The 18,324-nt window shown below is 40.7% G+C and overlaps 1 long non-coding RNA gene across 1 annotated transcript in view; it reads right to left on the bottom strand.

The window, feature by feature from the left end:
* Positions 1 to 17,685, bottom strand: part of LOC149311613 (uncharacterized) — a 92,934-nt gene extending 75,249 nt beyond the window's left edge. The window contains exon 1 of the long non-coding RNA XR_016281469.1: positions 17,343 to 17,685. This is a non-coding gene — a long non-coding RNA (uncharacterized LOC149311613). The remainder of the gene's footprint in view (positions 1 to 17,342) is intronic.
* Between the last annotated feature and the right edge of the window lie 639 nt (positions 17,686 to 18,324).

The following is an 18,324-nucleotide window of genomic DNA, read 5'->3' as shown; positions in this document are numbered from 1 at the left end:
TGTTCTCTGCTGCTCCAGAGAACAGGACCCGGAACAATGGATGCAAGCTACAGGAAAAGAGATTCCACCTGAACATTAGGAGGAACTTCCTGACAGTAAGGGCTGTTCGACAGTGGAATGCACTCCCTCGGAGGGTGATAGAGTCTCCTTCCTTGGAGGTCTTTAAACAGAGGCTGGATGGCCATCTGTCAGGGATGCTTTGAATTGGATTTCCTGCATGGCAGGGGGTTGGACTGGATGGCCCTAGTGGTCTCTTCCAACTCTATGATTCTATGATTCTATGATTCTATGTTTATGTCAAACTTAATAGAGTGGGTTCCTCATACTTTCACTTATAGGATGTAAATCTTAGTATAGAGAAGGTCCCTAGGTTCAAGCCTAGGACCTTCTCTATGTTCTTCTCCAAGTTTATCTCCAAGTTCCTCTTTTGAAAAGGATAATTATGTATTTTAATAAATGAGAAAATTAATAAAGATAAATAAAAGAAGAAGAAAAGGATAAGGAAGCAGACAGAGATAAACCGTGCTCCTTTACCCTGTTGGCCCAAGCGTCTGGCAGTAGACTTGCCCTCTCTCAACTCTGTCTCTGGCATCTTCCTGTCCCATAGAGTTCATCGAGACCAAATCAATGTAATGTCTGCCCTTATCTATATGGTTTCACCCGTTCATCTACAGGGCTCCATTCTGTTCATCCACATGGCACCATACAAGGTGCTGTTTCTTTCCCAATATTACAGTGTATAAACCCAGAGAGGTGTCTTTATATATCTCATTCTGTTCAAGAGAGCCAGCACGGTTTGAGTGTTGGACTATGACTCTGGAGACCATATTCCCAGCTTGGCCATGAAACCCACTTTGTGACTTTGTGTAAGTCACAGACTCTCAGCATCAGGTGAAGCCAATGGCTAACCTCCTCTGAACAAATCTTGCCAAGAAAACCCCATGATAGGTTTGCCTTAGAGGTGCTATAGGTCAAAAACAACTTGAAGGCACACAATACATACACACACACCGTCCAATTGTCACGATTTAGCAGGGGGAGTCCTAGATAATCCTCTGCTGTCCCACTTTTTCATCAGCTCTTACAATGTCCATGTTCTCTCTCTTCCTCTCACCTGACGTCCTATACCCTCCTCAATGTCCCAATCTGGGAGGAAAAATCCCAATTAACCCTCTGCCATCCCACTTTTTCAGATGCTTTTATAATGTCCTGGTTTCTCTCTCCTCCTCTAATTTTCCTCCTTTGTTCTCTGCTTACTTCAATTGCTGCAAACTGAGTTCAAATTCCAAAAGTAATCTGCATTTAATTCACTCAACAACAGAGAGAGGAGGGATAATTGGAAACTCAGTACACGATTTCCTGGATTTCTTTGCTTAAAATAGTTGTTTGTCTGTTCTTCCCCATTAGGTTTTGTCCCCTTGCTGCTTGTCACACCCTTCTGACCACACTCTGATGTGGCTCGCCCACATGTGCTCTGGGCTTTCATCTGTGAAATGTTGGAGAGTATGATATTTTGGTGGTTCAAGCTCCCCAAAAAAGACATCTGAAAAAGGGACTTGCCCCAGACCCTCCCACCTTGCAATTTCCTGGCAAGCTGACTCTGCTTTGGAAGAATGGGAAGTCCCTTCGCCAGGTCAAAAAAGGAGCACAATATGAATGCACAGACACATGTAGGTCAAAGTATAAAGGGAAGGAAGTCAGCAAGCATGAAAACATTTTAAAAAATGAAGACTATTTTTTTTTAAAAAAAATGCCCAACTCATAATGCATTGTTCCCAGAAATGGTTTGATTGATACCAGAGCTCAGCTCTGGCATGTTGTGAATGGAGTCCTGAAGGAACTCAAATGCCCTTGCGTGGGTGGATGGCCGTGAACAAGTCCTCAAATATCTCAGTTGATTAAAAGGGACACTATCCCCTTTTACACTTGGGCACTCTGTTAAAAAGGCACTTGGATGTTGGCTTATCCTAAATCCAAAGCTTGAGAAGATTACCCATCCCTTCAACCACCTAACAGTTGTTCTGTGCCTCAAGTCCTTTCTGATTTATGGGGACCTTAATGATGAAGCTATAACAGATTTTTCTGGGGCTGAGAGTGTGCGACTCACTCAAGTGGGTTTTCATGGCCAAGCAAGGATTCGAACCCTGGCCTCTAGAGTTGTAATCCAATGCTCAACCACTGCTGTGTGCTTAGCCAACAGTCATGGGACTCAAAACAGTAGCTACCTACACAGAACCTGGATGTTATTTACTTATGTTTTTATGTAAGGCGGGGTAGGCATGTTGCAAGAGTCAGTGTGGCATAGTGGTTTGAGTGTTGGATATAACTCTGGATTCCCAGGTTGGCGATGAAACTCACTGTGTGACCTTGGGCAAGTCACATCCTCTCAACCTCTGAGGAAGGCAATTGCAAACTCCTCTGAACAAACCTTGTCAAGAAAACCATATGATCGGTTTGCCTTTGGGTCACCATAAATCAGAAATGTTTTGAAGGCACACAGCAACAGGGCACAATGTAGCCTTTAGGCCATATATGGCCCCTGAACCCCATTGTGATAGCCCTTGAAGCCCACCACCAGCCCTCCAACTCCTTTCACTTTTTGTAAAAAAAAAAAAATTAAAAAATAGTGCAATTTTAGTATAGTGCTGTAGCTCAATCCTATTGAATTTCAGGATTTGTAGTTTTATAAGCACTTTAGCCTTCTCTGCTTACGTTCTTGCGCCTCACAAAACTAAACATTCCAGGATTCTGTAGGATGGTGTTATGGCAATTAAAGTAGTGTCAAGTTGTATTGTTTCTACAATGTGGATGTGGCCTCTGTGACATAAAACATATAAAGTTTTGAAAGTTTTAAAAAATGCACCACCTCCAGCCAAGAATGGTGTCTGCATTACCTATTTTATCTTTTATCTTATAGACATAGCTAACAGACAGCTCTCTTACATGCTGTCGACATTTTCTTCCTCGTTGGAAATGCATGTCATCATGCTCTGACATTTTTATCCTGCTTTTGAGCCAAACACTGATGCTCCAAGTAGCATGCAATATTTTTATTTAAAGAGAAGCAATTATTGTTATAGTATATATTTTGGAGTGAGAAAAAAAATCTGAATTAGCTTGCCAAATTAAATACTTCCTAACAGCCTTCTGACCCCATTTTGCCTGGCATGACATGGTCTTTCAGCCAACAAAAAAGCTATTTTAAGAGGAGGTGAAGGGGGCGGGGTGGAAGGAACTGTAAATACAATCCTAGGAAATTATATTCATTTAGGAAACTATAGAAGAAACATTATAGAACAGGCTTGTAACAGTCCTATAAGAGTCCCAGAAGATGTCAGACTGGCATCTTCCATGCTATCTTTCTGCAGGCAGGTTAAGACTTTTTTCTTTGAAGACCGACAACGGCTCAAGGGAACTGGCTCATGCAGCATGATGTTAAACTATTTGTGTTTTATTTGTTCTTTTAAATAGTTTTTACACTGCTTTTGATTTTGTAGATAGTATATATATTTTAACGTGTGTATTAAGTATAAATATATTTTAGCAATTTCTCTTGTTATTTCAAAGACATAGACAGGGGTTTGAATCCTGGCTCAACCATGGCAACCCACTCAGTGACCATGGACAATTATTATTATTATTATTATTATTATTAACCTTTATTTATGAAGCGCTGTACATGCAATCTTTTTAGCTAGACGGATCCCTGCCCTCGGGCTTACAATCTAAAAAGACATGACACAGAAGGAGAAGGGAGTGGTGGAGGGAAAGGGTAAGAGGTCCAGCAGTTCCTCTCTACCTCCAAGGCCTGGACCAAGGCAGATGGACTGGAGGGAGGGCTTGGCTTCATAACGGATGGTTAATCTTCCAGGGAAAATACATACTCTCAAGTAGGATAATGCATATACAGTACATAGCAATACAGGAAATGGATTGATAAACAGGCACCAAAAGAACATCAAATAGTAAGAACATCAAGTCACATTCTCTCAGCTTCAGGAGAAGGCAATGGAAAACCTCCTCTGAACAAATCTTGCCAAGAAAACCTCATGATAGGGTTGCTTTATGGTCACCATAAGTCGGAAACAGCTTGAAGGCACACAACACACACAACTTCTCTGAATTGTGCCTCTTATCTTGCCTTTCTGCCCCTTTAGTAAAAACTGGCCTTCTCTATACAGACACCATTTCTCTGCAGCCGTTTACCCCTGTACCAGGGAACAGCAATCTACTTAAATAAGTGTCAAATTTATGAAGAGACAAATAAACGGTCTTCTAAACAAAAATTCCAACAGAACCTGCACAGACAGAATCAGAATCATGCCGATATTGCCGCCTTCAGCCGGCTGGCCAAACGGAAGAGAAATATAACAGCCGCACCCATGTGAAGCCTCAAGATGAAAATCCTAGCTTCTGGCAATTTATTTAGCACTCCAGAGCCAACGAGCTGAAAAAATGCTATTCAAAACCAGTGGATGGTTAGTATCAGGGAAGAAGTACAACTTCTAAAATGTGGGTTTGCTGCTTATCTAGGTCTTGCAAATCACATGGATGTGCCTTATGCAGCTCTGCCTCTTTCTTCTACTCTTTTTTTGCAGGACTACAATGAGAAGTCAATTCAGGCTGCATCCGCACTGCAGAAATAATCCAGTTTGACACCACTTTAACCACTGTGGTTCAGTGCTATGGAATTCTTGGTATTGTAGTTTACTGTGGCATCAGAGCTCTCTGAGAGAGAAAACTGTCTCACAAATCTACAGTTCCCAGAAGTCCCTACCATGGCAGTTAAACTGACGTCAAACTGGATTACTTCTGCAGTGCAGATGCAGCCCCAGTACCCAATCCCTTGTGATAAAGGCATTCTTGTAAACACAAGTTAGATATTCGTAATACCTATTTTTCCAGAGGACACCACAGTAAACCGTGGTTTATTGTGACACCAAAAAAACTAACCCACATCCTCAGGCACATGGACTTCACATGAATTGAGTGCAAACTATTTTGGCATTTTGGGATCAGTTTGCAGCAATTAAAGTAAACTGAGGACAAAGGGGGAAAGTGGGAAGAGGAGAGAGAAACTGGGACATGTCAAAAGCAACTGATAAAATGATATGACAGAGGATAAATCAGGAAGGTCCCTGTCAAATCAGGACAGGTGGAAGGTATGGTTCTAACATAGTGAACTAAGGAGACAGACAGTGTCATAATCAACAATGCAAAGGAAGAATGCTCTTTCTTCCAAATGATTACTTTTACTATGAGCCAAGATTTGAACTCTGGTATCCCAGTGTCCTAGGGCGGTGCTCAAACCATTACACCACACTGGCTCTCACAAATACCATGGACGGCTCAAAGGACAATCAGGTGGGTCCTAGAACAAATCAAGTCTGAGCTCTCGCTGGAAGCCAAAACTTGGGCTATTGTACTTTGGCCATGTCATGAGAAGGCATCACTTACTAGAAAAACAATAACACTTGGAAAGGTGGAAGAAAGAAAGACTACATATCAGATAGGTCTGATGGTCCTGAGTCTGCAGACCTGATCAGAGATACTGAGGATAGGGTGTCTTGGAGATGTTGCATTCCCAGGGTTGCCATGAGTCAAGGTTGACTTAAAGGCAGTTAACAACAAGTAGAATTTATCCATTATAATCACACTATTTAGATTTTTTCAGCCACACCACAGCCCTATTTCCTTATATTCTATCATATTCTTATCATCAGTGACGTTGTAAGCATCCTATGCAAACTTCACGCTTTCACGAAACTTAACTGCACATTTTGGTGAAAACAGTCCAACTTTCAGCAGCAGCTGCAGGTTTCTATCCCTGGGATGTTCTGCTGGTCTTCTGTTTGCAAGGCACACCGGTATATCAGGTTATTCAGAGTTTTGCAACCTTCTAGTGGCTGAGAAACCTGTGGTTTCCCCGGAATTAAACTTGGAAACTGAAGCCAGCCTTTCACCCTAAAAGATCTATAGAGTGTGAGAGCGTAAACAATGACCTGCCCACAGGGGAAACCATTTCCTCTCTATCATAATGAATCACAGATTTGTTTCCCTTCACTGAAGAGAAAGAAGTCCGAAGCAGCGACTCACAAGGGGACAACTTCCTACAAGAGCTTTGTACCTCTGTCATACTGGGAGCGATTGAATGTATCACTCCATTCATTCCATATTGCATCAGTCAGAGGAGAAAGTCATTTGTCTTTCTATATTAACTCATGGATAAACTTAAATGACTTTCTGGAAGAAGATAAAGGCTGTTAGTCAGACAGAGACACATTGGGCAGAGTCTTCTGGAAGCAAGCATTCTGGACTCACAGGAGTCTCTGATAAACTACTGTAATTCCCTGGTACACACTGGCATGGGAGACTGCTCTGTTATGAGATAAAGTTTAGACACATCATACATCACATGGTAAAGGAAGTCATTATTGTTGTTATGTGCCTTCAAGTCACTTCCAACTTATGGTGACCATAAGGCAAACCTATAAAAAGCAGTTTTCTGAGGCCGAGAGTGTGTGACTTGTCCAAGGTCACCCAATGGGTTTCCATGGCTGAGCAAGAAAATAAACCCTGGTCCCAGAGTCATGGTTCAATGCTGAAACCACTACATCATGCAGGTTCACATAGAAATGTAAGGTATTGCACTTAAGGCAAAAAAATAAAATAAAAAATGAAATACATAGATATAAGATGGCTTAAGGAGACTACATGTGAAAGGGATCTAAGACCACAAGTTGAACATGAGTTCAACAGTATGATGCAGCAGCTTAAAAGGCCAATGTCATTCTAGGCTGTATCAATAGAAGTATAGTGTCTAGATCAAGGGAAATAATAGTGCCACTCTATTCTGTCTTGGTCAGGCCTCACCTGGAATACTATGTCCACTTCTGGGCACCACAATTTAAAAAGGATGTCGAGAAATTGGAGCGTGTCCAGAGAAGGGTGACTAAAATCGTGAAGGAAACCATGCCTTATGGGGAAAGACTTAGGGAGCTGGGTATGTTTAGCCTGGAGAAGAGATGGTTAAGGGGTGATATGATAGCCCTCTTCAAATATCTGAAGGGGTGTCACATTGAGAATGGAGCAAGCTTGTTTTCTGCTGCTCCAGAGACTAGAACACGGAACAATGGATGCAAGCTCCAGGAACAGAGATTCTACTTAGCATTAGGAGGAACTAACGTGAGAGCTGTTTGAAAGTGGAACACACTCCCTCGGAGTGTGGTGGGGTCTCCTTTCTTAGAGGTCTTTAACAGAGGCTGGATGGCCATCTGTCGATGATGCTTTGATTGTGATTTCCTGCATGGCAGGGGGTGGAATGGATGGCCCTTGTGGCCTCTTCCAACTCTACAATTTTACAGTTCTACAGTTTTATGATTTAGCACTAGTTTTAGGCTGTTGATATTGTCTATCTTCAATTAATTTCTGAATTATGGTTACCCTAAGGTCCTAAGGCTCACAATCAGTGTTTTCTTGGAAAGATGTATTCAGAGGAGATTTACCATTGCCTTCCCTTGAGGCTGAGAGCATGTGACTTGCCTAAGGTCATCCACCAGGTTTCATGGCTGAGGGGGAGGGAATCGAATCCTGGTCTCCAGAGTTGTAGTCTAACATTTAAACCACTACACCACACTGGCTCCAGGTCTTTAACTGTTTTGGCTGCCGGTTTGCTTCTGGTTTGAAATCAAGATGCTGGTGATGACAATCAAAGCCCTAACTAGCTTGGCTCCTTGGTACTTCCCAAGGTCTCTCTTCTTATACTTCCCCAAGAACTGAGATCTGCTGTTGGGCTGTGCTCCATGTCACATTAGTGGTACCAATACATCATGCAGGGACATGCAAGAAAGCCTCTTCTGTTGTAGCACCCCATGTATGTAGTTTCCGCCTCCTGGAAGCCCAGCTGGTGCCAACTTTCATCTCTTATAGGCACTAATTTACAACCTGGCTTTTTATTAAAGGCTTTGAGACATGTCATGCCACTTCTTAAATTACACACTGACAAGATTTTAATTGTTTTAGTTTTCTGTTGCTTTAACCTGTTAATAGTTTTTATCCTAAATTGTTATACTTTTATCTGGAGTTGTTTTGCTTGTTATAAATTATAAATATTAAATGTACAGTGGGCCCTTTTTATCCGCTGGGGTTTGATTCCCCCCCCCCCCCCCTGATACTGAAATCAGTGGATACTCAAGTCCCATTAAATACAGTGGCATAGCAAGATGGTGTCCCTTATATAAAATGGCAAAATTGAGGCTTGCTATTTGGAATGTATACTTTTTTGTGTATTTGCAAGCTGTGGATGCTTGAATTCCTGGATAAATAATGTGTGGGTATAGAGAGCCGACTGTATATCCCGTTCTATTTTCTCCTTGATACAGTGTTGAGGGTTGGTTTGTTTATATTTGCATGCAAGAGGCAGGGAGTCGACATACCCTGAGGTATGAGTTTCATTGTAAGGGAAGAAAAATATCTGTTCATGTGATCTTGAAGACTGCCAAAGAGCCTTTCCAGCTGTCATTAGGCTTCTTTTTGGAGAGGGATCCTGATGAGAGATGGGTTGTTATTTCTTTCCAGCAGGTCCCAAACAGGCTGAACTTTAAAGAGCCTGAAGCTGAAGAGGGATTGGTATCTCTGGGTGGGCTCCTTTACCCCGTGCAACCTGTAAACCTCATGCCAGGTAACATGCTGGTGGTGGTACCATTATTTATGCAATGAAGCTTGTTCATTCCCAGTAATCATGCTCAATAGGATGCCTTCAAGGGCAATTCACATGGCCATCGACAAAAGGGAGGCCTTCTTCACTGACAATAGAAAAACCCTCTCTCGTTTATTCTTACTAATTTTCTCTCTGGAATGAATGCATGTGTACTTACACAGCAAAATGAAAAAAACTCAGGGACACTAGCAATTAACTTTCGACATATTCTTTCCACACTCATTGCTGTCACTCATCAAGCCCTGCCTTCACCTAGTTTGCCAGATTTTTGAAAAAAAGAGATCAAGAAATTACAAGGGGGATGTTTGCATAGGAAAAAAAGACACGGGTTCATCCCATTTTGAGCCTTACATGTATAAACAATGTAATTGGCCAAAACAGGCAGAAACTGGGGCAAAGTAGGGCTCCAGGCTAAACACTAGAGCAAAGTAACCTCTGGTTTGTTCCGGTTCAAGCTGAAATGTGTGCACTATCGCACTGGAGTATGGACTCTGTGATGTCACTACAGGAAGCCCCAGGAGGCTGGCAGAAGTGGTCCAGAGCATGTACCCTGGGCCCAGCAAGACGCAGCCACTGCTTTCCATAGGTTTTTCTTTTGCTGCCCATTTGTGCATCAAGTGCATGAGTGGTCAGTTGCACGGAGACCCATTGTGCCATCAAACCATCACACACCTCATGGAATGAAATGACGACTAACATGGCAGGTCACCAAGAATGCAATGGATTTCAGAAAAACATTAACAGACTAGCCAGTCCAAGAGGGGACCATGGGGTGATGAGGAGCTTGTATGGGGGGTGGGTGGGTCCATGATTGTGGCAAGTCAGTGTGTCACTGGGCACACCAATGTGCTGCATCGGCAGTCGATCGCTTGTGCAATTGAGTGACTGGTTGCATGGCCAGTTGTGCAGGACATCCAATCGACTGGAAGCTGGGCAGGATGAAGGAGGAGTTTGGTGGTTGGTAGCAATGTGCCCGTCCATGCAGATTTCAAGTGGAACAGGGAAAAAATTAATAATGTGGTGCAGTGTCCATTTTGGTGTGCCTATCATTTCAGAAAAAGGAGGGTGGTGCAGACTGCCTGTAGGTGTTTAGCCCTTTCTGGGAGCAGGCAGTGCGGAAAGCAGGTTCTTTCTCCAAATAAGAAAACCACAGAGGAAGACCAGATTTTCCCCTCCATCTGCTCAGCACCTATGTTAAGGGCCAAGAGTGCATCCAGTAACAATCCCCACTTGTATGAAGGTGCCTTATATCAAGTTGTACCAATGGTGCATCTGACCAGTTTTGCCAACATGCTAACTTGGCAGTGGCCTAGAAAATATAATTTTGCCGTGTTCTGAAGTAAAAAGATCCCTCCCTGATGAAAGGTCAATCTAGTCCAGCATTTTGTTTCTACGAGGGCCTGCCTAGAGTAAACTCCTGCCTCTGATTTCTCAGCCTCTGCAGTTTTGGACAATGTCCTTGCCTCCAAGCCAGCTGGATACACAACTGAGCTGTCCTGGAAACCAAATGGCTTGGATCAAGACTCAAAGTTACTGACAATTTCTTCCCCCTACAATGCCTAGACCGAAAACCCGGGATATGTCATTTTGTGCGGTACTTGTGAGGCATGCAGAATTCTCTGGCAGAGCACTCTATGTGCCTCGCCAAACTACAAAGATTCCACAAGGTGCACCATGGGAGTTTCAACCTATGGAATCCTGGGATTTGTGGTTCTGGGAAGTATTCTGAATTCTTGGCAAAGCATTCAAAAAACTCCCAGAACTACAAATCTTAGGGTTCTGTAAGATGCAACCATGGCAGTCAAAGCGTAATAGCTTGAGAGACATGAATCTTCCTCCTTCTTCCTCTCCGGCCACCTGACCTTATGAAATAAACTTTATTTTTGAAGCTTCCACTCTTGCCTTGATGTCTCATGCTTTCTTTCCTGTAGCACTAGGCTTTTAGAAGACAAATCATTTGAGATTCCCTTTGGAAAGGATACGTCTGATGGGGCCTTTGGAACATATGACCAGGCATCACAAGGAGCTGGATTCTATTCCTGACACACTCCAGCTGCCTTTGGGCAAATTATATTCCTTGCCTTCCTGTTTTCTTCACACTGGTTCTATCATGTTTTGCTGTGGTCAGTCTTGTTTCTTCACCGTCGGTACCACATCTCCTTGTCTTGAGCAAATGGGCTGAGTTATTTCACAATCTGTAGGTCTTCTGTTCTAGCTATGCCCTGGTTTCTAATGCCGAGCTTTCCTTTTAAACTTCTATCTTCTTAAATTGAATGGATAGAAAAATTGTGGCCTTCCAAAATACTGGACTACAATTTTCATAAGCCCCAGGCAACATGGGCAGTAGTCAAGAATGATGGGCTGCTATGCCAAGTAGATCCCATCCTATATTTGTGCATTATCACAAAAAACAAATGCATAGGCATAAGATGTCTTTTTTGTTTTGTTTTTCTTTCTGTATGTGTAGATGATTGTATTAATTGTATTAATTTTTTATTGTGTACTTTAAAAATAAATATTTTTAAAAAACCACACAAAACCCAACTGAGTCACTAGGGACTAAATTCCCTAAAGGCACCAGATACTGTCTGATCTTGGAAACTACGCAGGCTGGTTAGTACTTGGATGGGAGACACCCCCCCATACAACAAATACTAGGTGCTGTAGGCTCTGTTTCAGAGGAAGGAACTGGCCAAATCACCTCTGAGTATTCCTTGCCTAAGAAAACACCATGGAATTAATAGTCGCCATAAATCAACACATGGCGTCACCTCCTGGTAGCTGTTCCCTTACTCTGTCTTTGCTCTGTGTCACTAAATTTCTTTTCCTGCCCACTGTCTTAACCCTCCTGCGTAGCTCCACACATATTCATGCGCAACTGTTAAGGTACAGTCCTTCATTCGTACGACCGACAGGTTATGTGCCTTCAAGTTGCCTCTCAACTTGTAGCAATCCCATGAATTTCATAGGGTTTTCTTAGGCAAGAAATACTCAGAGATGGTTTTCCTAGTTCATTCTGAAATACAGCCTACAGCACCTAGTGTTCATTGGAGGTTCCCCATCCAAGTATTAACTAGAGCTGACCCTGCTTAGTGTCCAAGATCAGATGGGATTTTGGTGACTTTATGGTATTTAGGCATTATACAGTCCATGCCTAAAATAATAATTGAGCCATAAATATAGAACATGATGCAAAGTATTTCCCTATTCGTTTTCTTATTTTGGTATAAAGTACTAGTGTTTTAACTGGTGACCTGCAAAATAATAAAAAAATGATCAGTAGAAAAGTTAAAAGACAATTCAATGACAATTCTGTTAAGAACAAAGTGAAAACAATATAAAACACATTTAACAGATAGTAAAAAAGATAAAAGCACAACCCCATTAAAAGCCTTATCTGGTGTATAAATTATTATTAGCTGAAGACCTGCCTGAATAAGAACAGTTTTTCTGGAAGGAGAAGAGAGAGGGGACCCAACCCAACCTCCCATGGGAGGGAATTTCCACAACCTGAAAAACAATTAGAACATAATATGTAGACATTATTGTGGTTGAGAAAAAGAAAGGATGGATTATAGATGTGTGAATCCCTGGGGACAGCAGAATCTAAGATAAAAGGAGGGGGGAATGTGTGATATCGAGACCTACAAATGGAGATTTCAGAAACAACACTGAGAAAACAACCTTGATTCCAGTGACGATAGGCACTTGGGAGGAATTCCAAATGCACTAACAAAACAAGTGAACGAAATTGCAATAGATTGGATCATGCTATTACAACTACAAAAAGGGACACTAATACTGTATTAAAAAAGTATTCAAGACTTATCTTTTCCGCCAAGCCTATTCAGTCGATCTTAAACTATGAATTTTAAATTAGAATATTAATTTATGCTGGATGATTTTGATGTGTTCTATATTTAGGTGTTTCAATAGGGTTTTAACAGTGTTTTAATAGGGTTTTTACAGTGTCTAAATGATTTTATGTGTTCTTAAAGGACCGGCTAGTGGTGGTGTATCATTTTAAAGTGTTTTAAACAGTTTTATCTTTTTTTAAAACTGTATTTTATTATTTTAATAAGCTATCTATTTTAATACTGTAATAATTTTATTCCATTTTAATGTACCACGTTTCTATGTTTGTAATTGTACTGTTCTTTTAATGTTGCAAGCCGCTCTGAGTCCCACTTCTGGGAAAAGAGCGAGATACAAATAAATATGATGTAGTATGATATATATGTATCCCGCCTTGAGCCTTGGGGAGAGATGGGTAAGAAATAAAACATCATCATCATCATCATCATCATCATCATCATCATCAGGAATGTGCCACATTATCTGACAATACATCACTGATTCCGAAATTCTTGGATACAAATTGCATTATCGACGGTCCCAAATCCCGGTTAAGTGATACCCAAGGGGCTACTAATAATAATCATGATGATCCAGAATGGTCCAAAACTCTAGTTCGTAGCAGCTGGTAGGCTATGAAACCAAAAACTGTAAGGAAGAGGATAAATCAAATCGCCACCAGAAAAGCTCAGTGTTAATAGTTGCATAATCGCTGTTCAATAGAAAACAAACAGAACAGAACAGAACAGAACATAGAATGGGGAGACCTGCAAGCACAGCTAAAGGAAAGCAGACAAATTTCAAGGGAATGATTACTAGTTCCACGTCAAGAGCAAGAGGGGGAAAAAACCTTCAAAGATCTAAGTTGACAATGAGTTTCTCTGAAACCTCCTCAAGGTTGTTCTGAGCTGGCAGAGTGCTCAGAAAAACAAATGCTGGAGAGGTAGTTTGAGTTCATGATTGACCTCACCAATGATCGCTGCAGCACCTGAATTATACTACGGATCAATGTGACCTCTTGATTTCCCATCACTGTTGCTGTTACAACATGTACCAGCACACAAACTCATTGCCACTACAGCTCTGCATTACCTTAGTGCTTCCATCAGAGTTAAAAGGAATCCAAGGACACTAAATTGAATTCAAACATACATTAATATATTTCAGACTTTCTGGTAGAGAGGTATGATGTGAAATAAAGAGATCAGAGGGGAAAGAAAGGATCCCCCCCCCCCCCCCCGGTCATCAATAACATGGATTCATCAGCCCAGAAACAAGTTCAGCAATTTTGATAGCATCTTTTGAGTCTAGGCTAAAACATGGAGCAGATTTATTGCCCCATTGACAAGGCAGTAACCAACTTCCACTGTTGATTTTGATCCAAACTAAGTTGCTCCCTCTTTGGTCCCAATATAAACTACAGCAGACGTTCTGGTAAAAGAAAGAAAAATCTGTACAGAAAGATATAAGCGGCAGCCATGTTTGGGAACTATATATTTTTAAAAAAACTGATAGAAGATTCAATCAATTGGTTTTGCAACTACTTGCCTCACTGAGCTGCTGTCGACCCGACTGCCTGGCTTGCCACCCGAGTAATTGCAAGTAGTTTGCGAAATCAATAAATTGAATCTTCTATCATTTTATTTAAAAAAAATTATGCGCCTATGGGTCACACTCCAACACAAATGCAGCGCTAGGAGGGGATAATGGTGGCGCTACCAAAAACTGAGGAGCGATGGTAAACACCCCTCTGCCATTAGTCTTTCCTCCCCAGAATGAAGCGATTCAGATCCGTCATTCCCACTTGTTGAACACGATTCGGAATCGATTTGTTTCAAAAGAACTGTCAAAGAACCAGTGTCAGGAAAGAGAGGGGTTTTTTGCGTTTGCCTCGCTTCATCATGATTGAAACCGATCACAGTAGGATCGGAACCGGTTTCAAATGCAAATGACAGTCATATAACCTGATCAGCAATTTGCTTTAAATCATAGTGGGAACACGGCCCTGGTTGATTTTTCATTACTTCAGGAGCTCTGCTTGTACAAAACAGAAAGCTTCTATAAATGCAGTATTATCAAATCTTTTTGCTGCACATTACAGTCGGTGCTCTATCCACGGATCCAACTATCCACGGCTTGAAAATATCTTAAAACATACAAATTCCAAAAAGCAAAGCTTGATTTTGCCATTTTATATAAGGGACACAATTTCACGACACCACTGTATTTAATACCATACCATACCATAACCTTTATTAGGCATCTCAATAAAAAAAAAATCATACAAAAGTTAAAATTTTAAACTAAAATTATTAACATAAATACTATAAAATTCCGTCCGTATAACATGTAATTCTATGGATTACAGTTGTTCAATTTATACCAAATTTTTGTTGCCTCCATTAGAAAATTTGCCATCACTCGTGTAATCTGCTCGGGCAGAATTCTATAAGTATATCGAAGATAAAAAGAAAGCTTTTTATCAGCAAAATTGGGCCGATCTAGATAGAGATCTGAATTCAAATGATACCAAAACATTCTGGATAGCAGTAAGGAGGCATTTGAATAACAACCTGAATTTATCTAGTCCCGGCATTCAGCCCCAAATATGGGTATCGTATTTTACTAATAAGATGCAAACTAAATCAATTGATAATATTGTAGTGATTGCAAACCCCTCTATTATTTGGAGTCCTGTTTCACCAGATGAAGTATATCAATTAATTCTTAAACTAAAATCTGCTAAATCGCCGGGTTGTGATACTATTACGGCAGAGGTTTTGAAACATTGTCCAGAATTATGGTCCAAAGCTTTGGCAAATTTATTCACCCTGGTAAACAACACGGGGGTGATTCCAACAAGCTGGAAGGATTCAATAATCATTCCTATCTTTAAAAAAGGCGATAAGCATGAGGCAGCAAATTATCGCCCGATAAGCTTGCTTTCTATTGTAGGTAAACTATATGACAGCTATTTGGCAAAGAAACTGCAAAGCTGGATGACCACTCAAGCCATCCTGGGACCTGAACAAGCGGGCTTTAGAGGTCACATGTCTACCACTGATCATATTACTGTTATTTCATTTCTAATTAATAAATATATTTCCCGTCCTAAAGGGAAATTATATGCTGCGTTTATTGATCTAAAAGCGGCATTTGATCTTATTCATCGACCTGTATTTAATAGGATTTGAGCATCCATGGATTTTGGTGTCCACAAAGAGTCTTGGAGCCAAACCCCAGCAGATAACAAGGGCTTACTCACTGTATTTCTCAAATGAAACAAAATCACAGAGTACGTTAATTTCAGAAAGGGAGGCATATACTGCGGCTTGGATCCCATCTTGGGGGAAAGGTGGGATATAAATCCAAATGTAAGTAAGTAAGTAAATGAGGGTAAGAGCACATGCTTTGAGTCCCACGTTCAATTTTCTTGTATATTTAAACAGTTTCAAAACTCTGGAGAGTTGCAGCCAAATCAGGACAGATAATACTGAGATGGGTGATACTAATTTGTCATCACCATCTATCTATCTATCTATCTATCTATCTATCTATCTATCTATCTAGGACAGGGGTAGGCAACCTTTTTGAGCTGGGGGCCGGGTTGCTGTCCCTCAGACAACTGGGGGGCCGAAGCAGGGGGTGGAGCTTCCACCCTCTGGAGGTGGAGCCTCATGCCAGGGGTGGAGCTTCCACCCTCCAGGGGCGGAGCCACACACAAGGGGCAGGGCTTCCGCCAAAGCCCTGGAGGAGGAGGAGGGGTGTGCTGACTGATATCATCATCATCATCATCATCATCATCATCATCATCATCATCATCATTATCACCACTATCATCGTTAAAGCAGACCTTTCAGCAATAAATGCATCGAAAATACACAGAAATGCACTTTGGAAAGTCACACTGTCTCACCTTCAGAAATAATAAAAATACTGAAATAAAATAAAAAAGCAATAATAAAAATAATGAAATGAAATAAAAAGCAGTAATAAAATACTGAAATAAAATAAAAAGCAATAATAAACATAATGAAATAAAATAATAAAATACTGAAATAAATTAAAAAGCAATCATAAAAATAATGAAATAAAAAGCAATAATAAATTATTGGATAAAATTAAAAAGCAATAATAAAATAATGAAATAAAATAAAAAAGCAATAATATAATACTGAAATAAAATAAAAAGCAAGAATAAAATACTGAAATAAAATAAAAAAGCAATAATAAAATACTGGATAAAATTAAAAAGCAATAATAAAATAATGAAATAAAATTAAAAAGCAATAATAAAATAATGAAATAAAATAAAAAAGCAGTAATAAAAATACTGAAATAAAATAAAAAAGCAATAATATAATACTGAAATAAAATAAAAAAGCAATAATATAAATACTGAAATAAAATAAAAAGCAAGAATAAAATACTGAAATAAAATAAAAAAGAAATAAAAATACTGAAATAAAATAAAAAAGCAATAATAAAATACTGAAATAAAATAAGAAGCAAGAATAAAATAATGAAATAAAATAAAAAAGAAATAATAAAAATACTGAAATAAAATAAGAAGCAAGAATAAAATACTGAAATAAAATTAAAAAGCAATAATAAAGTAATGAAATAAAATAAAAAAGAAATAATAAAAATACTGAAATAAAATAAGAAGCAAGAATAAAAATACTGAAATAAAAAAAACCAAAAATAAGTATTGTATATTTTAAAAAATTAATAAAAAAAACCCCAAGGCAGACCTGAAAAGTCTCACCTTTCCAATTCCTCCTCCTCCGCTTTCTCATCCTCCTCCTCCTCCTCTTTTTCATCCTCCTTCTCCTCCACTTTCTCATCCTCCTCCTCTTGCTCCTTCCCGGTCTGAGCGGAGCCTAGGCCCCAGGCAGGTCAGGGGGGGAAAGCCAGCGAGGCTGCTGGCTTCTCTCTCGGCCTGAGTGGAGCCTAAGCCCCAGGCAGGCCGGGGGAGGGGGGGAAAGCCAGCGGCCCCGCTGGCTTCTCCCTCGGCCTGAACGGAGCCATGGCCCCATCCAGGCCGAGAGGGAAGCCAGCGGCGATGCCGGCTTCTCCCTCGGCCTGAGTGGAGCCTAAGCCCCAGGCAGGCCGGGGGGGAAAGCCAGCGGGGGGAATCGGCGGCGGCAATCGGTGGCAGGACCAGGCTGGGGCCGGTCCCGCTGCCTTGGCGGGCTGATTTCGGCGGCGATTTCGGCGGCAGGAGGGACCGGGGGCCGGCGGAAAGGCGCCCGCGGGCCGGATCCGGCCCGCGGGCCGGAGGTTGCCGACCCTTGATCTAGGATGCAAAGAATATGTGAAAATATTAGAAAATATTCAAAATATATTCAAAAATACTAGAAAAATAGTCGGAAACGTGTTTCTCAAGTGTCAGGAAACCCTGGCTAGGAGAATACTAGATGTAAATGAATCTTGCCAGTCCGAAACTTATTCAGCACAAAATACCCCTCCTCCCGACCAGCATCTTGCTTGTCTTTATTGCATGTTGTTCGATTTTCATTGGTTTTTGTGAAGTTGTGTTCATGATGTGTAAGTTTAAATGATTCTGTGAACCGCTTTGATCACCTCGGAAAAGCGGTATAAAAATAAAACATTATTATTATTATTATTATTATTATTATTATTATTATTTACCCTATCGATCATAGTATTTCTGCACAGAGATGGTCTTTTCTGTGGACAAATTGCTGTTTTCTACCCAAGGCTCCCTATGTGAATTTTGCACTGGA

This window comes from Sceloporus occidentalis, unplaced genomic scaffold (assembly GCF_023333645.1).
Source record: "Sceloporus occidentalis isolate IW3139 unplaced genomic scaffold, rSceOcc1.0.p SCAF_5, whole genome shotgun sequence".
NCBI lineage: Eukaryota > Metazoa > Chordata > Lepidosauria > Squamata > Phrynosomatidae > Sceloporus > Sceloporus occidentalis.
Note: the sequence above shows the minus strand (reverse complement) of the source record. Positions and strands in the feature narration are given on the sequence as shown.